The sequence below is a fragment of the Taudactylus pleione genome, unplaced genomic scaffold, assembly GCF_031769625.1.
Source record: "Taudactylus pleione unplaced genomic scaffold, aTauple2 ptg000417l, whole genome shotgun sequence".
In the NCBI taxonomy this organism is placed as follows: domain Eukaryota; kingdom Metazoa; phylum Chordata; class Amphibia; order Anura; family Myobatrachidae; genus Taudactylus; species Taudactylus pleione.
In genome coordinates this window covers 1,017,712-1,042,694 of record NW_028284819.1, presented here as the reverse complement: position 1 = coordinate 1,042,694, position 24,983 = coordinate 1,017,712, and positions in this window count along the sequence as shown.

Here is a 24,983-nt window from a genome sequence, read left to right as displayed (position 1 = left end):
GTGCCGCAGTACCCAGGGGTGGAGCAGTACTCATGCCATGGTACCGCTGGTAGATGGCCCGGCGGTATGATTGTTTGTCGGGCTGCACGCTGCCTCTGTAAGCAGCCATGGCCATTTACACAACACAACTGGCCCCATGCTGTGCTGCTGACTCTCAATGACTGTGAGAGTCAGCAGCACCGATTCCTCCTACTCTTCCTATCTTTTCTACTTCACCTCTGTGGCTGGACTCCTGATGGCTCTTCTGTTTATGTGGCAGCCTGTGGCTGGACTCCTGATGGCTCTTCTGTTTACGTGGCAGTCTGTGGCTGGACTCCTGATGGCTCTTCTGTTATGTGGCAGTCTGTGGCTGGACTCCTGATGGCTCTTCTGTTTACGTGGCAGTCTGTGGCTGGACTCCTGATGGCTCTTCTGTTTATGTGGCAGCCTGTGGCTGGACTCCTGATGGCTCTTCTGTTTACGTGGCAGTCTGTGGCTGGACTCCTGATGGCTCTTCTGTTTATGTGGCAGTCTGTGGCTGGACTCCTGATGGCTCTTCTGTTTACGTGGCAGCCTGTGGCTGGACTCCTGATGGCTCTTCTGTTTACGTGGCAGTCTGTGGCTGGACTCCTGATGGCTCTTCTGTTTATGTGGCAGTCTGTGGCTGGACTCCTGATGGCTCTTCTGTTTACATGGCAGTCTGTGGCTGGACTCCTGATGGCTCTTCTGTTTACATGGCAGTCTGTGGCAGGACTCCTGATGGCTCTTCTGTTTACGTGGCATGGCAGTCTGTGGCTGGACTCCTGATGGCTCTTCTGTTTACGTGGCAGTCTGTGGCTGGACTCCTGATGGCTCTTCTGTTTACGTGGCAGTCTGTGGCTGGACTCCTGATGGCTCTTCTGTTTACGTGGCAGTCTGTGGCTGGACTCCAGATGGCTCTTCTGTTTATGTGGCAGTCTGTGGCTGGACTCCTGATGGCTCTTCTGTTTATGTGGCAGTCTGTGGCTGGACTACTGATGGCTCTTCTGTTTACGTGGCAGTCTGTGGCTGGACTCCTGATGGCTCTTCTGTTTATGTGGTAATGTCATTACCATGGTCATCAGTACACCCACCACACACCAGGGCTAAATATACAGCTTATTTGTTGTTATATCTGTGTGTGATTCAGAGATGAGCGATTTTGCACAGCCGCTGCGTTTCTGTATGCAGCAGCTGTGCTAAAATATAGAAAAGCTGCAGAAGGTGTCTTGTGTACATAAACGCTCGCTGTCTGCTTTTGTGATCTGATGATGCGTCTGATGCTGGCCTAGTGGTGCTGCGAAAAGACTGTTGAGGCACTAGGGGTACCATGAAGTAAAAAAGTTTGGGAACCACTGGCCTAGATGTCACCATATTGCAAACTACTGTTATATGTGCTAAATCCCTTTTGTGCTGCAATTTACTGTCATATGTATAGAGATCTTTATTTTCATCATACAGTGACCCTTCATGGACTCACTTTAATAAGTCTACTTAATTATTCTATTTACCAAGGCTGTCACATTATATCATGTTACTGTGTGTATGGGAGTAGCCTCTCTGCTACAGCCTGAGGAGGATAAAGCTTGTGGAGTCATTACCGAGGCTGTCACATTATGTCATGTTACTGTGTGTATGGTGCTAGCCTCTCTGCTACAGCCTGAGGAGGATAAAGCTTGTGGTGTCATTACCAAGGCTGTCATATTATGTCATGTTACTGTGTGTATGGGACTAGCCTCTCTGCTACAGCATGAGGTGGATAAAGCTTGTGGAGTCATTACCAAGGCTGTCACATTATAACATGTTACTGTGTGTATGGGGCTAGCCTCTCTGCTACAGCCTGAGGTGGATAAAGCTTGTGGAGTCATTAACAAGGCTGTCATGTTATGTCATGTTACTGTGTGTATGGGGCTAGCCTCTCTGCTACACCCTGAGGAGGATAAAGCTTGTGAAGTCATTACCGAGGCTGTCACATTATGTCATGTTACTGTGTGTATGGGGCTAGCCTCTCTGCTACAGCCTGAGGTGGATAAAGCTTGTGGACTCATTACCAAGGCTGTCACATTATGTCATGTTACTGTATGTATGGGGCTAGCCTCTCTGCAACAGCCTGAGGAGGATAAAGCTTGTGCAGTCATTACCAAGGCTGTCACATTATGTCATGTTACTGTGTGTATGGGGCTAGCCTCTCTGCTACAGCCTGAGGTGGATAAAGCTTGTGGAGACATTACCAAGGCTGTCACATTGTCATGTTACTGTGTGTATGGGACTAGCCTCTCTGCTACAGCCTGAGCTGGATAAAGCTTGTGGAGTCACTACCAAGGATGACACATTATGTCATGTTACTGTGTGTATGGGGCTAGCCTCTCTGCTACAGCCTGAGGTGGATAAAGCTTGTGGAGACATTACCAAGGCTGTCACATTATGTCATGTTACAGTGTGTATGGGGCTAGCCTCTCTGCTACAGACAGAGGTGGATAAAGCTTGTGGAGTCATTACCAAGGTTGTCACATTATGTCATGTTACTGTGTATATGGGGCTAGCCTCTCTGCTACAGCCTGAGGTGGATAAAGCTTGTGGAGTCATTACCAAGGCTGTCATATTATGTCATGTTACTGTGTGTATGGGGCTAGCCTCTCCGCTACAGCCTGAGGTGGATAAAGCTTGTGGAGTCATTACCAAGGCTCTCACATTATGTAATGTTACTGTGTGTATGGGGCTAGCCTCTCTGCTACAGCCTGAGGTGTATAAAGCTTGTGGTGTCATTACCAAGGCTGTCACATTATGTCATGTTACTGTGTGTATGGGGCTAGCCTCTCTACTACAGCCTGAGGTGGATAAAGCTTGTGGTGTCATTACAAAGGCTGTCATATTATGTTATGTTACTGTGTGTATGGGACTAGCCTCTCTGCTACAGTCTGAGGTGGATAAAGCTTGTGGTGTCATTACCAAGGTTGTCACATTATACCATGTTACTGTGTGTATGGGGCTAGCCTCTCTGCTACAGCCTGAGGTGAATAAAGCTTGAGGAGACATTACCAAGGCTGTCACATTATGCCAGGTTACTGTGTGTATGGGGCTAGCCTCTCTGCTACAGCCTGAGGTGGATAAAGCTTGTGGAGACATTACCAAGGCTGTCACATTATATCATGTTACTATATGTATGGGGCTAGCCTCTCTGCTACAGCCTGAGGTAGATAAAGCTTGTGGGGTCATTACCCAGGCTGTCACATTAAGTCATGTTACTGTATGTATGGGGCTAGCCTCTCTGCTACAGCCTGAGGTGGATAAAGCTTGTGGAGTCATTACCAAGGCTTTCACATTATATCATGTTACTGTGTGTATGGGGCTAGCTTCTCTGCTACAGACAAAGGTGGATAAAGCTTGTGGGGTCATTACCCTGGCTGTCACATTATGTCATGTTACTGTGTGTATGGGGCTAGCCTCTCTGCCACAGGCTGAGGTGGATAAAGCTTGTGGAGACATTACCAAGGCTGTCACATTATATTATGTTACTGTGTATATGGGGCTAGCCTCTCTGCTACAGCCTGAGGTGGATAAAGCTTGTGGTGTCATTACCAAGGCTCTCACATTATGTCATATTACTGTGTGTATGGGGCTAGTCTCTCTGCTACAGCCTGAGGTGGATAAAGCTTGTGGTGTCATTACCAAGGCTGACTCATTATGTCATGTTACTGTGTGTATGGGGCTAGCCACTCTGCTACAGCCTGAGGTGGATAAAGCTTGTGGTGTCATTACCAAGGCTGTCATATTATGTCATGTTACTGTGTGTATGGGAGTAGCCTCTCTGCTACAGCCTGAGGTGGATAAAGCTTGTGGTGTCATTACCAAGGTTGTCACATTATATCATGTTACTGTGTGTATGGGGCTAGCCTCTCTGCTACAGCCTGAGGTGAATAAAGCTTGTGGAGACATTACCAAGGCTGTCACATTATGTCATGTTACTGTGTGTATGGTGCTAGCCTCTCTGCTACAGACAGAGGTGTATAAAGCTTGTGGAGTCATTACCAAGGCTGTCACATTATGCCATTTTACTGTTTATATGGGGCTAGCCTCTCTGCTACAACCTGAGGTGGATAAAGCTTGTGGAGACATTACCAAGGCTGTCACATTATATCATGTTAATATGTGTATGGGGCTAGCCTCTCTGCTATAGCCTGAGGTGGATAAAGCTTGTGGAGTCATTACCAAGGCTGCCACATTATGTCATGTTACAGTGTGTATGGGGCTAGCCTCTCTGCTACAGGCTGAGGTGGATAAAGCTTGTGGAGACATTACCAAGGCTGTCACATTATATTATGTTACTGTGTATATGGGGCTAGCCTCTCTGCTACAGCCTGAGGTGGATAAAGGTTGTGGTGTCATTACCCAGGCTGTCACATTATGTCATTTTACTGTGTGTATGGGGCTAGCCTCTCTGCTACAGACAGAGTTGGATAAAGCTTGTGGAGTCATTACCAAGGCTGTCACATTATATCATGTTACTATGTGTATGGGGCTAGCCTCTCTGCTACAGCCTGAGGTGGATAAAGCTCATGGAGTCATTACCCAGGCTGTCACATTATGTCATGTTACTGTGTGTATGGGGCTAGCCTCTCTGCTAAAGCCTGAGGTGGATAAAGCTTGTGGTGTCATTACCAAGGCTCTCACATTATATCATGTTATTGTGTGTATGGGGCTAGCCTCTCTGCTACAGCCTGAGGTGGATAAAGCTTGTGGAGACATTACCAAGGCTGTCACATTATATCATGTTACTATGTGTATGGGGCTAACCTCTCTGCTACAGCCTGAGGTGGATAAAGCTTGTGGAGTCATTACCAAGGCTGTCACATTATATCATGTTACTGTGTGTATGGGGCTAGCCTCTCTGCTACAGCCTGAGGTGGATAAAGCTTGTGGTGTCATTACCAAGGCTCTCACATTATGTCATATTACTGTGTGTATGGGGCTAGTCTCTCTGCTACAGCCTGAGGTGGATAAAGCTTGTGGTGTCATTACCAAGGCTGTCTCATTATGTCATGTTACTGTGTGTATGGGGCTAGCCACTCTGCTACAGCCTGAGGTGGATAAAGCTTGTGGTGTCATTACCAAGGCTGTCATATTATGTCATGTTACTGTGTGTATGGGAGTAGCCTCTCTGCTACAGCCTGAGGTGGATAAAGCTTGTGGTGTCATTACCAAGGTTGTCACATTATATCATGTTACTGTGTGTATGGGGCTAGCCTCTCTGCTACAGCCTGAGGTGAATAAAGCTTGTGGAGACATTACCAAGGCTGTCACATTATGTCATGTTACTGTGTGTATGGTGCTAGCCTCTCTGCTACAGACAGAGGTGTATAAAGCTTGTGGAGTCATTACCAAGGCTGTCACATTATGCCATTTTACTGTTTATATGGGGCTAGCCTCTCTGCTACAACCTGAGGTGGATAAAGCTTGTGGAGACATTACCAAGGCTGTCACATTATATCATGTTAATATGTGTATGGGGCTAGCCTCTCTGCTACAGCCTGAGGTGGATAAAGCTTGTGGAGTCATTACCAAGGCTGCCACATTATGTCATGTTACAGTGTGTATGGGGCTAGCCTCTCTGCTACAGGCTGAGGTGGATAAAGCTTGTGGAGACATTACCAAGGCTGTCACATTATATTATGTTACTGTGTATATGGGGCTAGCCTCTCTGCTACAGCCTGAGGTGGATAAAGGTTGTGGTGTCATTACCCAGGCTGTCACATTATGTCATTTTACTGTGTGTATGGGGCTAGCCTCTCTGCTACAGACAGAGTTGGATAAAGCTTGTGGAGTCATTACCAAGGCTGTCACATTATATCATGTTACTATGTGTATGGGGCTAGCCTCTCTGCTACAGCCTGAGGTGGATAAAGCTCATGGAGTCATTACCCAGGCTGTCACATTATGTCATGTTACTGTGTGTATGGGGCTAGCCTCTCTGCTAAAGCCTGAGGTGGATAAAGCTTGTGGTGTCATTACCAAGGCTCTCACATTATATCATGTTATTGTGTGTATGGGGCTAGCCTCTCTGCTACAGCCTGAGGTGGATAAAGCTTGTGGAGACATTACCAAGGCTGTCACATTATATCATGTTACTATGTGTATGGGGCTAACCTCTCTGCTACAGCCTGAGGTGGATAAAGCTTGTGGAGTCATTACCAAGGCTGTCACATTATATCATGTTACTGTGTGTATGGGGCTAGCCTCTCTGCTACAGACAGAGGTGGATAAAGCTTGTGGGGTCATTACCCTGGCTGTCACATTATGTCATGTTACTGTGTGTATGGGGCTAGCCTCTCTGCTACAGACAGAGGTGGATAAAGCTTGTGGAGTCATTACCAAGGCTCTCACATTATGTCATGTTACTGTGTGTATGGGGCTAGCCTCTCCGCTACAGCCTGAGGTGCATAAAGCTTGTGGTGTCATTACCAAGGCTGTCACATTATGTCATGTTACTGTGTGTATGGGGCTAGCCTCTCTGCTACAGCCTGAGGTGGATAAAGCTTGTGGTGTCATTACCAAGGCTGTCATATTATGTTATGTTACTGTGTGTATGGGACTAGCCTCTCTGCTACAGTCTGAGGTGGATAAAGCTTGTGGTGTCATTACCAAGGTTGTCACATTATATCATGTTACTGTGTGTATGGGGCTAGCCTCTCTGATACAGCCTGAGGTGAATAAAGCTTGTGGAGACATTACCAAGGCTGTCACATTATGTCATGTTACTGTGTGTATGGTGCTAGCCTCTCTGCTACAGACAGAGGTGTATAAAGCTTGTGGAGTCATTACCAAGGCTGTCACATTATGCCATTTTACTGTTTATATGGGGCTAGCCTCTCTGCTACAGCCTGAGGTGGATAAAGCATGTGGTGTCAGTACCCAGGCTGTCACATAATGTCATTTTACTGTGTGTATGGGGCTAGCCTCTCTGCTACAGACAGAGTTGGTTAAAGCTTGTGGAGTCATTACCAAGGCTGTCACATTATATCATGTTACTGTGTGTATGGGGCTAGCCTCTCTGCTACAGCCTGAGGTGGAAAAAGCTTGTGGAGACATTACCAAGGCTGTCAGATTATATTATGTTACTGTGTATATGGGGCTAGCCTCTCTGCTACAGCCTGAGGTGGATAAAGCTTGTGGTGTCATTACCCAGGCTGTCACATTGTCATTTTACTGTGTGTTTGGGGCTAGCCTCTCTGCTACAGACAGAGTTGGATAAAGCTTGTGGAGTCATTACCAAGGCTGTCACATTATATCATGTTACTATGTGTATGGGGCTAGCCTCTCTGCTACAGCCTGAGGTGGATAAAGCTTGTGGGGTCATTACCCAGGCTGTCACATTATGTCATGTTACTGTATGTATGGGGCTAGCCTCTTTGCTACAGCCTGTGGTGGATAAAGCTTGTGGGGTCATTACCAAGGCTGTCACATTATGTCATGTTACTGTGTGTATGGGGCTAGCCTCTCTGCTACAGACAGAGTTGGATAAAGCTTGTGGAGTCATTACCATGGCTGTCACATTATATCATGTTACTATGTGTATGGGGATAGCCTCTCTGCTACAGCCTGAGGTGGATAAAGCTTGTGGAGACATTACCAAGGCTGTCACATTATGTCATGTTACAGTGTGTATGGGGCTAGCCTCTCTGCTACAGACAGAGGTGGATAAAGCTTGTGGAGTCATTACCAAGGTTGTCACATTATGTCATGTTACTGTGTATATGGGGCTAGCCTCTCTGCTACAGCCTGAGGTGGATAAAGGTTGTGGTGTCATTACCCAGGCTGTCACATTATGTCATTTTACTGTGTGTATGGGGCTAGCCTCTCTGCTACAGACAGAGTTGGATAAAGCTTGTGGAGTCATTACCAAGGCTGTCACATTATATCATGTTACTATGTGTATGGGGCTAGCCTCTCTGCTACAGCCTGAGGTGGATAAAGCTCATGGAGTCATTACCCAGGCTGTCACATTATGTCATGTTACTGTGTGTATGGGGCTAGCCTCTCTGCTAAAGCCTGAGGTGGATAAAGCTTGTGGTGTCATTACCAAGGCTCTCACATTATATCATGTTATTGTGTGTATGGGGCTAGCCTCTCTGCTACAGCCTGAGGTGGATAAAGCTTGTGGAGACATTACCAAGGCTGTCACATTATATCATGTTACTATGTGTATGGGGCTAACCTCTCTGCTACAGCCTGAGGTGGATAAAGCTTGTGGAGTCATTACCAAGGCTGTCACATTATATCATGTTACTGTGTGTATGGGGCTAGCCTCTCTGCTACAGCCTGAGGTGGATAAAGCTTGTGGTGTCATTACCAAGGCTCTCACATTATGTCATATTACTGTGTGTATGGGGCTAGTCTCTCTGCTACAGCCTGAGGTGGATAAAGCTTGTGGTGTCATTACCAAGGCTGTCTCATTATGTCATGTTACTGTGTGTATGGGGCTAGCCACTCTGCTACAGCCTGAGGTGGATAAAGCTTGTGGTGTCATTACCAAGGCTGTCATATTATGTCATGTTACTGTGTGTATGGGAGTAGCCTCTCTGCTACAGCCTGAGGTGGATAAAGCTTGTGGTGTCATTACCAAGGTTGTCACATTATATCATGTTACTGTGTGTATGGGGCTAGCCTCTCTGCTACAGCCTGAGGTGAATAAAGCTTGTGGAGACATTACCAAGGCTGTCACATTATGTCATGTTACTGTGTGTATGGTGCTAGCCTCTCTGCTACAGACAGAGGTGTATAAAGCTTGTGGAGTCATTACCAAGGCTGTCACATTATGCCATTTTACTGTTTATATGGGGCTAGCCTCTCTGCTACAACCTGAGGTGGATAAAGCTTGTGGAGACATTACCAAGGCTGTCACATTATATCATGTTAATATGTGTATGGGGCTAGCCTCTCTGCTACAGCCTGAGGTGGATAAAGCTTGTGGAGTCATTACCAAGGCTGCCACATTATGTCATGTTACAGTGTGTATGGGGCTAGCCTCTCTGCTACAGGCTGAGGTGGATAAAGCTTGTGGAGACATTACCAAGGCTGTCACATTATATTATGTTACTGTGTATATGGGGCTAGCCTCTCTGCTACAGCCTGAGGTGGATAAAGGTTGTGGTGTCATTACCCAGGCTGTCACATTATGTCATTTTACTGTGTGTATGGGGCTAGCCTCTCTGCTACAGACAGAGTTGGATAAAGCTTGTGGAGTCATTACCAAGGCTGTCACATTATATCATGTTACTATGTGTATGGGGCTAGCCTCTCTGCTACAGCCTGAGGTGGATAAAGCTCATGGAGTCATTACCCAGGCTGTCACATTATGTCATGTTACTGTGTGTATGGGGCTAGCCTCTCTGCTAAAGCCTGAGGTGGATAAAGCTTGTGGTGTCATTACCAAGGCTCTCACATTATATCATGTTATTGTGTGTATGGGGCTAGCCTCTCTGCTACAGCCTGAGGTGGATAAAGCTTGTGGAGACATTACCAAGGCTGTCACATTATATCATGTTACTATGTGTATGGGGCTAACCTCTCTGCTACAGCCTGAGGTGGATAAAGCTTGTGGAGTCATTACCAAGGCTGTCACATTATATCATGTTACTGTGTGTATGGGGCTAGCCTCTCTGCTACAGACAGAGGTGGATAAAGCTTGTGGGGTCATTACCCTGGCTGTCACATTATGTCATGTTACTGTGTGTATGGGGCTAGCCTCTCTGCTACAGACAGAGGTGGATAAAGCTTGTGGAGTCATTACCAAGGCTCTCACATTATGTCATGTTACTGTGTGTATGGGGCTAGCCTCTCCGCTACAGCCTGAGGTGTATAAAGCTTGTGGTGTCATTACCAAGGCTGTCACATTATGTCATGTTACTGTGTGTATGGGGCTAGCCTCTCTGCTACAGCCTGAGGTGGATAAAGCTTGTGGTGTCATTACCAAGGCTGTCATATTATGTTATGTTACTGTGTGTATGGGACTAGCCTCTCTGCTACAGTCTGAGGTGGATAAAGCTTGTGGTGTCATTACCAAGGTTGTCACATTATATCATGTTACTGTGTGTATGGGGCTAGCCTCTCTGATACAGCCTGAGGTGAATAAAGCTTGTGGAGACATTACCAAGGCTGTCACATTATGTCATGTTACTGTGTGTATGGTGCTAGCCTCTCTGCTACAGACAGAGGTGTATAAAGCTTGTGGAGTCATTACCAAGGCTGTCACATTATGCCATTTTACTGTTTATATGGGGCTAGCCTCTCTGCTACAGCCTGAGGTGGATAAAGCATGTGGTGTCAGTACCCAGGCTGTCACATAATGTCATTTTACTGTGTGTATGGGGCTAGCCTCTCTGCTACAGACAGAGTTGGTTAAAGCTTGTGGAGTCATTACCAAGGCTGTCACATTATATCATGTTACTGTGTGTATGGGGCTAGCCTCTCTGCTACAGCCTGAGGTGGAAAAAGCTTGTGGAGACATTACCAAGGCTGTCACATTATATTATGTTACTGTGTATATGGGGCTAGCCTCTCTGCTACAGCCTGAGGTGGATAAAGCTTGTGGTGTCATTACCCAGGCTGTCACATTGTCATTTTACTGTGTGTTTGGGGCTAGCCTCTCTGCTACAGACAGAGTTGGATAAAGCTTGTGGAGTCATTACCAAGGCTGTCACATTATATCATGTTACTATGTGTATGGGGCTAGCCTCTCTGCTACAGCCTGAGGTGGATAAAGCTTGTGGGGTCATTACCCAGGCTGTCACATTATGTCATGTTACTGTATGTATGGGGCTAGCCTCTTTGCTACAGCCTGTGGTGGATAAAGCTTGTGGGGTCATTACCAAGGCTGTCACATTATGTCATGTTACTGTGTGTATGGGGCTAGCCTCTCTGCTACAGACAGAGTTGGATAAAGCTTGTGGAGTCATTACCATGGCTGTCACATTATATCATGTTACTATGTGTATGGGGATAGCCTCTCTGCTACAGCCTGAGGTGGATAAAGCTTGTGGAGACATTACCAAGGCTGTCACATTATGTCATGTTACAGTGTGTATGGGGCTAGCCTCTCTGCTACAGACAGAGGTGGATAAAGCTTGTGGAGTCATTACCAAGGTTGTCACATTATGTCATGTTACTGTGTATATGGGGCTAGCCTCTCTGCTACAGCCTGAGGTGGATAAAGCTTGTGGAGTCATTACCAAGGCTGTCATATTATGTCATGTTACTGTGTGTATGGGGCTAGCCTCTCCGCTACAGCCTGAGGTGGATAAAGCTTGTGGAGTCATTACCAAGGCTCTCACATTATGTAATGTTACTGTGTGTATGGGGCTAGCCTCTCTGCTACAGCCTGAGGTGTATAAAGCTTGTGGTGTCATTACCAAGGCTGTCACATTATGTCATGTTACTGTGTGTATGGGGCTAGCCTCTCTACTACAGCCTGAGGTGGATAAAGCTTGTGGTGTCATTACAAAGGCTGTCATATTATGTTATGTTACTGTGTGTATGGGACTAGCCTCTCTGCTACAGTCTGAGGTGGATAAAGCTTGTGGTGTCATTACCAAGGTTGTCACATTATACCATGTTACTGTGTGTATGGGGCTAGCCTCTCTGCTACAGCCTGAGGTGAATAAAGCTTGAGGAGACATTACCATTGCTGTCACATTATGCCAGGTTACTGTGTGTATGGGGCTAGCCTCTCTGCTACAGCCTGAGGTGGATAAAGCTTGTGGAGACATTACCAAGGCTGTCACATTATATCATGTTACTATATGTATGGGGCTAGCCTCTCTGCTACAGCCTGAGGTAGATAAAGCTTGTGGGGTCATTACCCAGGCTGTCACATTAAGTCATGTTACTGTATGTATGGGGCTAGCCTCTCTGCTACAGCCTGAGGTGGATAAAGCTTGTGGAGTCATTACCAAGGCTTTCACATTATATCATGTTACTGTGTGTATGGGGCTAGCTTCTCTGCTACAGACAAAGGTGGATAAAGCTTGTGGGGTCATTACCCTGGCTGTCACATTATGTCATGTTACTGTGTGTATGGGGCTAGCCTCTCTGCCACAGGCTGAGGTGGATAAAGCTTGTGGAGACATTACCAAGGCTGTCACATTATATTATGTTACTGTGTATATGGGGCTAGCCTCTCTGCTACAGCCTGAGGTGGATAAAGCTTGTGGTGTCATTACCAAGGCTCTCACATTATGTCATATTACTGTGTGTATGGGGCTAGTCTCTCTGCTACAGCCTGAGGTGGATAAAGCTTGTGGTGTCATTACCAAGGCTGTCTCATTATGTCATGTTACTGTGTGTATGGGGCTAGCCACTCTGCTACAGCCTGAGGTGGATAAAGCTTGTGGTGTCATTACCAAGGCTGTCATATTATGTCATGTTACTGTGTGTATGGGAGTAGCCTCTCTGCTACAGCCTGAGGTGGATAAAGCTTGTGGTGTCATTACCAAGGTTGTCACATTATATCATGTTACTGTGTGTATGGGGCTAGCCTCTCTGCTACAGCCTGAGGTGAATAAAGCTTGTGGAGACATTACCAAGGCTGTCACATTATGTCATGTTACTGTGTGTATGGTGCTAGCCTCTCTGCTACAGACAGAGGTGTATAAAGCTTGTGGAGTCATTACCAAGGCTGTCACATTATGCCATTTTACTGTTTATATGGGGCTAGCCTCTCTGCTACAACCTGAGGTGGATAAAGCTTGTGGAGACATTACCAAGGCTGTCACATTATATCATGTTAATATGTGTATGGGGCTAGCCTCTCTGCTACAGCCTGAGGTGGATAAAGCTTGTGGAGTCATTACCAAGGCTGCCACATTATGTCATGTTACAGTGTGTATGGGGCTAGCCTCTCTGCTACAGGCTGAGGTGGATAAAGCTTGTGGAGACATTACCAAGGCTGTCACATTATATTATGTTACTGTGTATATGGGGCTAGCCTCTCTGCTACAGCCTGAGGTGGATAAAGGTTGTGGTGTCATTACCCAGGCTGTCACATTATGTCATTTTACTGTGTGTATGGGGCTAGCCTCTCTGCTACAGACAGAGTTGGATAAAGCTTGTGGAGTCATTACCAAGGCTGTCACATTATATCATGTTACTATGTGTATGGGGCTAGCCTCTCTGCTACAGCCTGAGGTGGATAAAGCTCATGGAGTCATTACCCAGGCTGTCACATTATGTCATGTTACTGTGTGTATGGGGCTAGCCTCTCTGCTAAAGCCTGAGGTGGATAAAGCTTGTGGTGTCATTACCAAGGCTCTCACATTATATCATGTTATTGTGTGTATGGGGCTAGCCTCTCTGCTACAGCCTGAGGTGGATAAAGCTTGTGGAGACATTACCAAGGCTGTCACATTATATCATGTTACTATGTGTATGGGGCTAACCTCTCTGCTACAGCCTGAGGTGGATAAAGCTTGTGGAGTCATTACCAAGGCTGTCACATTATATCATGTTACTGTGTGTATGGGGCTAGCCTCTCTGCTACAGCCTGAGGTGGATAAAGCTTGTGGTGTCATTACCAAGGCTCTCACATTATGTCATATTACTGTGTGTATGGGGCTAGTCTCTCTGCTACAGCCTGAGGTGGATAAAGCTTGTGGTGTCATTACCAAGGCTGTCTCATTATGTCATGTTACTGTGTGTATGGGGCTAGCCACTCTGCTACAGCCTGAGGTGGATAAAGCTTGTGGTGTCATTACCAAGGCTGTCATATTATGTCATGTTACTGTGTGTATGGGAGTAGCCTCTCTGCTACAGCCTGAGGTGGATAAAGCTTGTGGTGTCATTACCAAGGTTGTCACATTATATCATGTTACTGTGTGTATGGGGCTAGCCTCTCTGCTACAGCCTGAGGTGAATAAAGCTTGTGGAGACATTACCAAGGCTGTCACATTATGTCATGTTACTGTGTGTATGGTGCTAGCCTCTCTGCTACAGACAGAGGTGTATAAAGCTTGTGGAGTCATTACCAAGGCTGTCACATTATGCCATTTTACTGTTTATATGGGGCTAGCCTCTCTGCTACAACCTGAGGTGGATAAAGCTTGTGGAGACATTACCAAGGCTGTCACATTATATCATGTTAATATGTGTATGGGGCTAGCCTCTCTGATACAGCCTGAGGTGGATAAAGCTTGTGGAGTCATTACCAAGGCTGCCACATTATGTCATGTTACAGTGTGTATGGGGCTAGCCTCTCTGCTACAGGCTGAGGTGGATAAAGCTTGTGGAGACATTACCAAGGCTGTCACATTATATTATGTTACTGTGTATATGGGGCTAGCCTCTCTGCTACAGCCTGAGGTGGATAAAGGTTGTGGTGTCATTACCCAGGCTGTCACATTATGTCATTTTACTGTGTGTATGGGGCTAGCCTCTCTGCTACAGACAGAGTTGGATAAAGCTTGTGGAGTCATTACCAAGGCTGTCACATTATATCATGTTACTATGTGTATGGGGCTAGCCTCTCTGCTACAGCCTGAGGTGGATAAAGCTCATGGAGTCATTACCCAGGCTGTCACATTATGTCATGTTACTGTGTGTATGGGGCTAGCCTCTCTGCTAAAGCCTGAGGTGGATAAAGCTTGTGGTGTCATTACCAAGGCTCTCACATTATATCATGTTATTGTGTGTATGGGGCTAGCCTCTCTGCTACAGCCTGAGGTGGATAAAGCTTGTGGAGACATTACCAAGGCTGTCACATTATATCATGTTACTATGTGTATGGGGCTAACCTCTCTGCTACAGCCTGAGGTGGATAAAGCTTGTGGAGTCATTACCAAGGCTGTCACATTATATCATGTTACTGTGTGTATGGGGCTAGCCTCTCTGCTACAGACAGAGGTGGATAAAGCTTGTGGGGTCATTACCCTGGCTGTCACATTATGTCATGTTACTGTGTGTATGGGGCTAGCCTCTCTGCTACAGACAGAGGTGGATAAAGCTTGTGGAGTCATTACCAAGGCTCTCACATTATGTCATGTTACTGTGTGTATGGGGCTAGCCTCTCCGCTACAGCCTGAGGTGTATAAAGCTTGTGGTGTCATTACCAAGGCTGTCACATTATGTCATTTTACTGTGTGTATGGGGCTAGCCTCTCTGCTACAGCCTGAGGTGGATAAAGCTTGTGGTGTCATTACCAAGGCTGTCATATTATGTTATGTTACTGTGTGTATGGGACTAGCCTCTCTGCTACAGTCTGAGGTGGATAAAGCTTGTGGTGTCATTACCAAGGTTGTCACATTATATCATGTTACTGTGTGTATGGGGCTAGCCTCTCTGATACAGCCTGAGGTGAATAAAGCTTGTGGAGACATTACCAAGGCTGTCACATTATGTCATGTTACTGTGTGTATGGTGCTAGCCTCTCTGCTACAGACAGAGGTGTATAAAGCTTGTGGAGTCATTACCAAGGCTGTCACATTATGCCATTTTACTGTTTATATGGGGCTAGCCTCTCTGCTACAGCCTGAGGTGGATAAAGCATGTGGTGTCAGTACCCAGGCTGTCACATAATGTCATTTTACTGTGTGTATGGGGCTAGCCTCTCTGCTACAGACAGAGTTGGTTAAAGCTTGTGGAGTCATTACCAAGGCTGTCACATTATATCATGTTACTATGTGTATGGGGCTAGCCTCTCTGCTACAGCCTGAGGTGGATAAAGCTCATGGAGTCATTACCCAGGCTGTCACATTATATCATGTTACTGTGTGTATGGGGCTAGCCTCTCTGCTACAGACAGAGGTGGATAAAGCTTGTGGGGTCATTACCCTGGCTGTCACATTATGTCATGTTACTGTGTGTATGGGGCTAGCCTCTCTGCTACAGACAGAGGTGGATAAAGCTTGTGGAGTCATTACCAAGGCTCTCACATTATGTCATGTTACTGTGTGTATGGGGCTAGCCTCTCCGCTACAGCCTGAGGTGTATAAAGCTTGTGGTGTCATTACCAAGGCTGTCACATTATGTCATGTTACTGTGTGTATGGGGCTAGCCTCTCTGCTACAGCCTGAGGTGGATAAAGCTTGTGGTGTCATTACCAAGGCTGTCATATTATGTTATGTTACTGTGTGTATGGGACTAGCCTCTCTGCTACAGTCAGAGGTGGATAAAGCTTGTGGTGTCATTACCAAGGTTGTCACATTATATCATGTTACTGTGTGTATCGGGCTAGCCTCTCTGATACAGCCTGAGGTGAATAAAGCTTGTGGAGACATTACCAAGGCTGTCACATTATGTCATGTTACTGTGTGTATGGGGCTAGCCTCTCTGCTACAGCCTGAGGTGGAAAAAGCTTGTGGAGACATTACCAAGGCTGTCACATTATATCATGTTACTATGTGTATGGGGCTAGCCTCTCTGCTACAGCCTGAGGTGGATAAAACTTGTGGGGTCATTAACAAGACTGTCACACTATGTCATGTTACTGTGTGTATGGGGCTAGCCTCTCTGCTACAGCCTGAGGTGGATAAAGCTTGTGGGGTCATTACCAAGGCTGTCACATTATGTCATGTTACTGTGTGTATGGGGCTAGCCTCTCTGCTACAGACAGAGTTGGATAAAGCTTGTGGAGTCATTACCAAGGCTGTCATATTATATCATGTTACTATGTGTATGGGGCTAGCCTCTCTGCTACAGCCTGAGGTGGATAAAGCTCATGGAGTCATTACCCAGGCTGTCACATTATATCATGTTACTGTGTGTATGGGGCTAGCCTCTCTGCTACAGACAGAGGTGGATAAAGCTTGTGGGGTCATTACCCTGGCTGTCACATTATGTCATGTTACTGTGTGTATGGGGCTAGCCTCTCTGCAACAGGCTGAGGTGGATAAAGCTTGTGGAGACATTACCAAGGCTGTCACATTATATTATGTTACTGTGTATATGGGGCTAGCCTCTCTGCTACAGCCTGAGGTGGATAAAGCTTGTGGTGTCATTACCCAGGCTGTCACATTGTCATTTTACTGTGTGTTTGGGGCTAGCCTCTCTGCTACAGACAGAGTTGGATAAAGCTTGTGGAGTCATTACCAAGGCTGTCACATTATATCATGTTACTATGTGTATGGGGCTAGCCTCTCTGCTACAGCCTGAGGTGGATAAAGCTTGTGGGGTCATTACCCAGGCTGTCACATTATGTCATGTTACTGTATGTATGGGGCTAGCCTCTTTGCTACAGCCTGTGGTGGATAAAGCTTGTGGGGTCATTACCAAGGCTGTCACATTATGTCATGTTACTGTGTGTATGGGGCTAGCCTCTCTGCTACAGACAGAGTTGGATAAAGCTTGTGGAGTCATTACCATGGCTGTCACATTATATCATGTTACTATGTGTATGGGGATAGCCTCTCTGCTACAGCCTGAGGTGGATAAAGCTCATGGAGTCATTATCAAGGCTGTCACATTATATCATGTTACTGTGTGTATGGGGCTAGCCTCTCTGCTATAGCCTGAGGTGGATAAAGCTTGTGGAGACATTACCAAGGCTGTCACATTATATCATGTTACTATGTGTATGGGGCTAACCTCTCTGCTGCAGCCTGAGGTGGATAAAGCTTGTGGAGTCATTACCAAGGCTGTCACATTATATCATGTTACTGTGTGTATGGGGCTAGCCTCTCTGCTACAGCCTGAGGTGAATAAAGCTTGAGGAGACATTACCAAGGCTGTCACATTATGCCAGGTTACTGTGTGTATGGGGCTAGCCTCTCTGCTACAGGCTGAGGTGGATAAAGCTTGTGGAGTCATTACCAAGGCTCTCACATTATGTCATGTTACTGTGTGTATGGGGCTAGCCTCTCCGCTACAGCCTGAGGTGTATAAAGCTTGTGGTGTCATTACCAAGGCTGTCACATTATGTCATGTTACTGTGTGTATGGGGCTAGCCTCTCTGCTACAGCCTGAGGTGGATAAAGCTTGTGGTGTCATTACCAAGGCTGTCATATTATGTTATGTTACTGTGTGTATGGGACTAGCCTCTCTGCTACAGTCAGAGGTGGATAAAGCTTGTGGTGTCATTACCAAGGTTGTCACATTATATCATGTTACTGGGTGTATCGGGCTAGCCTCTCTGATACAGCCTGAGGTGAATAAAGCTTGTGGAGACATTACCAAGGCTGTCACATTATGTCATGTTACTGTGTGTATGGGGCTAGCCTCTCTGCTACAGCCTGAGGTGGAAAAAGCTTGTGGAGACATTACCAAGGCTGTCACATTATATCATGTTACTATGTGTATGGGGCTAGCCTCTCTGCTACAGCCTGAGGTGGATAAAACTTGTGGGGTCATTAACAAGACTGTCACACTATGTCATGTTACTGTGTGTATGGGGCTAGCCTCTCTGCTACAGCCTGAGGTGGATAAAGCTTGTGGGGTCATTACCAAGGCTGTCACATTATGTCATGTTACTGTGTGTATGGGGCTAGCCTCTCTGCTACAGACAGAGTTGGATAAAGCTTGTGGAGTCATTACCAAGGCTGTCATATTATATCATGTTACTATGTGTATGGGGCTAGCCTCTCTGCTACAGCCTGAGGTGGATAAAGCTCATGGAGTCATTACCCAGGCTGTCACATTATATCATGTTACTGTGTGTATGGGGCTAGCCTCTCTGCTACAGACAGAGGTGGATAAAGCTTGTGGGGTCATTACCCTGGCTGTCACATTATGTCATGTTACTGTGTGTATGGGGCTAGCCTCTCTGCAACAGGCTGAGGTGGATAAAGCTTGTGGAGACATTACCAAGGCTGTCACATTATATTATGTTACTGTGTATATGGGGCTAGCCTCTCTGCTACAGCCTGAGGTGGATAAAGCTTGTCGTGTCATTACCCAGGCTGTCACATTGTCATTTTACTGTGTGTTTGGGGCTAGCCTCTCTGCTACAGACAGAGTTGGATAAAGCTTGTGGAGTCATTACCAAGGCTGTCACATTATATCATGTTACTATGTGTATGGGGCTAGCCTCTCTGCTACAGCCTGAGGTGGATAAAGCTTGTGGGGTCATTACCCAGGCTGTCACATTATGTCATGTTACTGTATGTATGGGGCTAGCCTCTCTGCTACAGCCTGTGGTGGATAAAGCTTGTGGGGTCATTACCAAGGCTGTCACATTATGTCATGTTACTGTGTGTATGGGGCTAGCCTCTCTGCTACAGACAGAGTTGGATAAAGCTTGTGGAGTCATTACCATGGCTGTCACATTATATCATGTTACTATGTGTATGGGGATAGCCTCTCTGCTACAGCCTGAGGTGGATAAAGCTCATGGAGTCATTATCAAGGCTGTCACATTATATCATGTTACTGTGTGTATGGGGCTAGCCTCTCTGCTATAGCCTGAGGTGGATAAAGCTTGTGGAGACATTACCAAGGCTGTCACATTATATCATGTTACTATGTGTATGGGGCTAACCTCTCTGCTGCAGCCTGAGGTGGATAAAGCTTGTGGAGTCATTACCAAGGCTGTCACATTATATCATGTTACTGTGTGTATGGGGCTAGCCTCTCTGCTACAGACAGAGGTGGATAAAGCTTGTGGGGTCATTACCCTGGCTGTCACATTATGTCATGTTACTGTGTGTATGGGGCTAGCCTCTCTGCTACAGGCTGAGGTGGATAAAGCTTGTGGAGACATTACCAAGGCTGTCACATTATATTATATTACTGTGTATATGGGGCTAGCCTCTCTGCTACAGCCTGAGGTGGATAAAGCTTGTGGAGTCATTACCAAGGCTCTCACATTATGTCATATTACTGTGTGTATGGGGCTAGTCTCTATGCTACAGCCTGAGGTGGATAAAGCTTGTGGTGTCATTACCAAGGCTGTCTCATTATGTCATGTTACTGTGTGTATGGGGCTAGCCTCTCTGCTACAGACAGAGTTGGATAAAGCTTGTGGAGTCATTACCAAGGCTGTCACATTATATTATGTTACTGTGTATGGGGCTAGTCTCTCTGCTACAGCCTGAGGTGGATAAAGCTTGTGGTGTCATTACCAAGGCTGTCTCATTATGTCATGTTACTGTGTGTATGGGGCTAGCCTCTCTGCTACAGCCTGACGTGGATAAAGCTTGTGGTGTCATTACCAAGGCTGTCATATTATGTCATGTTACTGTGTGTATGGGAGTAGCCTCTCTGCTACAGCCTGAGGTGGATAAAGCATGTGGTGTCATTACCCTGGCTGTCACATTATGTCATGTTACTGTGTGTATGGGGCTAGCCTCTCTGCTACAGACAGAGGTGGATAAAGCTTGTGGAGTCATTACCAAGGCTCTCACATTATGTCATATTACTGTGTGTATGGGGCTAGTCTCTATGCTACAGCCTGAGGTGGATAAAGCTTGTGGTGTCATTACCAAGGCTGTCTCATTATGTCATGTTACTGTGTGTATGGGGCTAGCCTCTCTGCTACAGACAGAGTTGGATAAAGCTTGTGGAGTCATTACCAAGGCTGTCACATTATATTATGTTACTGTGTATGGGGCTAGTCTCTCTGCTACAGCCTGAGGTGGATAAAGCTTGTGGTGTCATTACCAAGGCTGTCTCATTATGTCATGTTACTGTGTGTATGGGGCTAGCCTCTCTGCTACAGCCTGACGTGGATAAAGCTTGTGGTGTCATTACCAAGGCTGTCATATTATGTCATGTTACTGTGTGTATGGGAGTAGCCTCTCTGCTACAGCCTGAGGTGGATAAAGCATGTGGTGTCAGTACCCAGGCTGTCACATTATGTCATTTTACTGTGTGTATGGGGCTAGCCTCTCTGCTACAGACAGAGTTGGTTAAAGCTTGTGGAGTCATTACCAAGGCTGTCACATTATATCATGTTACTATGTGTATGGGGCTAGCCTCTCTGCTACAGCCTGAGGTGGATAAAGCTCATGGAGTCATTACCCAGGCTGTCACATTATGTCATGTTACTGTGTGTATGGGGCTAGCCTCTCTGCTAAAGCCTGAGGTGGATAAAGCTTGTGGTGTCATTACCAAGGCTCTCACATTATATCATGTTACTGTGTGTATGGGGCTAGCCTCTCTGCTACAGCCTGAGGTGGATAAAGCTTGTGGAGACATTACCAAGGCTGTCACATTATATCATGTTACTATGTGTATGGGGCTAACCTCTCTGCTACAGCCTGAGGTGGATAAAGCTTGTGGAGTCATTACCAAGGCTGTCACATTATATCATGTTACTGTGTGTATGGGGCTAGCCTCTCTGCTACAGACAGAGGTGGATAAAGCTTGTGGGGTCATTACCCTGGCTGTCACATTATGTCATGTTACTGTGTGTATGGGGCTAGCCTCTCTGCTACAGACAGAGGTGGATAAAGCTTGTGGAGTCATTACCAAGGCTCTCACATTATGTCATGTTACTGTGTGTATGGGGCTAGCCTCTCTGCTACAGCCTGAGGTGTATAAAGCTTGTGGTGTCATTACCAAGGCTGTCACATTATGTCATGTTACTGTGTGTATGGGGCTAGCCTCTCTGCTACAGCCTGAGGTGGATAAAGCTTGTGGTGTCATTACCAAGGCTGTCATATTATGTTATGTTACTGTGTGTATGGGACTAGCCTCTCTGCTACAGTCTGAGGTGGATAAAGCTTGTGGTGTCATTACCAAGGTTGTCACATTATATCATGTTACTGTGTGTATGGGGCTAGCCTCTCTGATACAGCCTGAGGTGAATAAAGCTTGTGGAGACATTACCAAGGCTGTCACATTATGTCATGTTACTGTGTGTATGGGGCTAGCCTCTCTGCTACAGCCTGAGGTGGAAAAAGCTTGTGGAGACAGTAACATGATATAATGTGACAGCCTTGGTAATGTCTCCACAAGCTTTTTCCACCTCAGGCTGTAGCAGAGAGGCTAGCCCCATACACACAGTAACATGACATAGTGTGACAGTCTTGTTAATGACCCCAAAAGTTTTATCCACCTCAGGCTGTAGCAGAGAGGCTAGCCCCATACACATAGTAACATGATATAATGTGACAGCCTTGGTAATATGTGTATGGGGCTAGCCTCTCTGCTACAGCCTGAGGTGGATAAAACTTTTGGGGTCATTAACAAGACTGTCACACTATGTCATGTTACTGTGTGTATGGGGCTAGCCTCTCTGCTACAGCCTGAGGTGGATAAAGCTTGTGGGGTCATTACCAAGGCTGTCACATTATGTCATGTTACTGTGTGTATGGGGCTAGCCTCTCTGCTACAGACAGAGTTGGATAAAGCTTGTGGAGTCATTACCAAGGCTGTCATATTATATCATGTTACTATGTGTATGGGGCTAGCCTCTCTGCTACAGCCTGAGGTGGATAAAGCTTGTGGGGTCATTACCCAGGCTGTCACATTATGTCATGTTACTGTATGTATGGGGCTAGCCTCTCTGCTACAGCCTGTGGTGGATAAAGCTTGTGGGGTCATTACCAAGGCTGTCACATTATGTCATGTTACTGTGTGTATGGGGCTAGCCTCTCTGCTACAGACAGAGTTGGATAAAGCTTGTGGAGTCATTACCATGGCTGTCACATTATATCATGTTACTATGTGTATGGGGATAGCCTCTCTGCTACAGCCTGAGGTGGATAAAGCTCATGGAGTCATTATCAAGGCTGTCACATTATATCATGTTACTGTGTGTATGGGGCTAGCCTCTCTGCTATAGCCTGAGGTGGATAAAGCTTGTGGAGACATTACCAAGGCTGTCACATTATATAATGTTACTATGTGTATGGGGCTAACCTCTCTGCTGCAGCCTGAGGTGGATAAAGCTTGTGGAGTCATTACCAAGGCTGTCACATTATATCATGTTACTATGTGTATAGGGCTAGCCTCTCTGCTACAGCCTGAGGTGGATAAAGCTTGTGGAGTCATTGCCAAGGCTGCCACATTATGTCATTTTACTGTGTGTATGGGGCTAGCCTCTCTGCTACAGGCTGAGGTGGATAAAGCTTGTGGAGACATTACCAAGGCTGTCACATTATATTATGTTACTGTTTATATGGGGCTAGCCTCTCTGCTACAGCCTGAGGTGGATAAAGCTTGTGGAGTCATTACCAAGGCTCTCACATTATGTCAAATTACTGTGTGTATGGGGCTAGTCTCTATGCTACAGCCTGTGGTGGATAAAGCTTGTGGTGTCATTACCAAGGCTGTCTCATTATGTCATGTTACTGTGTGTATGGGGCTAGCCTCTCTGCTACAGACAGAGTTGTATAAAGCTTGTGGAGTCATTACCAAGGCTGTCACATTATATTATGTTACTGTGTATGGGGCTAGCCTCTCTGCTACAGCCTGAGGTGGATAAAGCTTGTGGTGTCATTACCAAGGCTCTCACATTATGTCATATTACTGTGTGTATGGGGCTAGTCTCTCTGCTACAGCCTGAGGTGGATAAAGCTTGTGGTGTCATTACCAAGGCTGTCTCATTATGTCATGTTACTGTGTGTATGGGGCTAGCCTCTCTGCTACAGCCTGACGTGGATAAAGCTTGTGGTGTCATTACCAAGGCTGTCATATTATGTCATGTTACTGTGTGTATGGGAGTAGCCTCTCTGCTACAGCTGAGGTGGATAAAGCTTGTGGTGTCATTACCAAGGTTGTCACATTATATCATGTTACTGTGTGTATGGGGCTAGCCTCTCTGCTACAGCCTGAGGTGAATAAAGCTTGTGGAGACATTACCAAGGCTGTCACATTATGTCAGGTTACTGTGTGTATGGTGCTAGCCTCTCTGCTACAGACAGAGGTGTATAAAGCTTGTGGAGTCATTGCCAAGGCTGCCACATTATGTCATTTTACAGTGTGGATGGGGCTAGCCTCTCTGCTACAGACAGAGTTGGATAAAGCTTCTGGAGTCATTACCAGGGCTGTCACATTATATCATGTTACTATGTGTATGGGGCTAGCCTCTCTGCTACAGCCTGAGGAGGATAAAGCTCATGGAGTCATTACCCAGGCTGTCACATTATGTCATTTTACTTTGTGTATGGGACTAGCCTCTCTGCTACAGTCTGAGGTGGATAAAGCTTGTGGTGTCATTACCAAGGTTGTCACATTATATCATGTTACTGTGTGTATGGGGCTAGCCTCTCTGCTACAGCCTGAGGTGAATAAAGCTTGTGGAGACATTACCAAGGCTGTCACATTATGCCATGTTACTGTGTGTATGGGGCTAGCCTCTCTGCTACAGCCTGAGGTGGAAAAAGCTTGTGGAGACATTACCAAGGCTGTCACATTATATCATGTTACTATGTGTATGGGGCTAGCCTCTCTGCTACAGCCTGAGGTGGATAAAGCTTGTGGGGTCATTACCAAGGCTGTCACACTATGTCATGTTACTATGTGTATGGGGCTAGCCTCTCTGCTACAGCCTGAGGTGGAAAAAGCTTGTGGGGTCATTACCAAGGCTGTCACATTATGTCATGTTACTGTGTGTATGGGGCTAGCCTCTCTGCTACAGACAGAGTTGGATAAAGCTTGTGGAGTCATTACCAAGGCTGTCATATTATATCATGTTACTATGTGTATGGGGCTAGCCTCTCTGCTACAGCCTGAGGTGGATAAAGCTCATGGAGTCATTACCCAGGCTGTCACATTATATCATGTTACTATGTGTATGGGGCTAGCCTCTCTGCTACAGCCTGAGGTGGATAAAGCTTGTGGAGTCATTACCAAGGCTGTCATATTATTTCATGTTACTGTGTGTATGGGGCTAGCCTCTCCGCTACAGCCTGAGGTGGATAAAGCTTGTGGAGTCATAACCAAGGCTCTCACATTATGTCATGTTACTATGTGTATGGGGCTAGCCTCTCCGCTACAGACTGAGGTGTATAAAGCTTGTGGTGTCATTACCAAGGCTGTCACATTATGTCATGTTACTGTGTGTATGGGGGTAGCCTCTCTTCTACAGCCTGAGGTGGATAAAGCTTGTGGTGTCATTACCA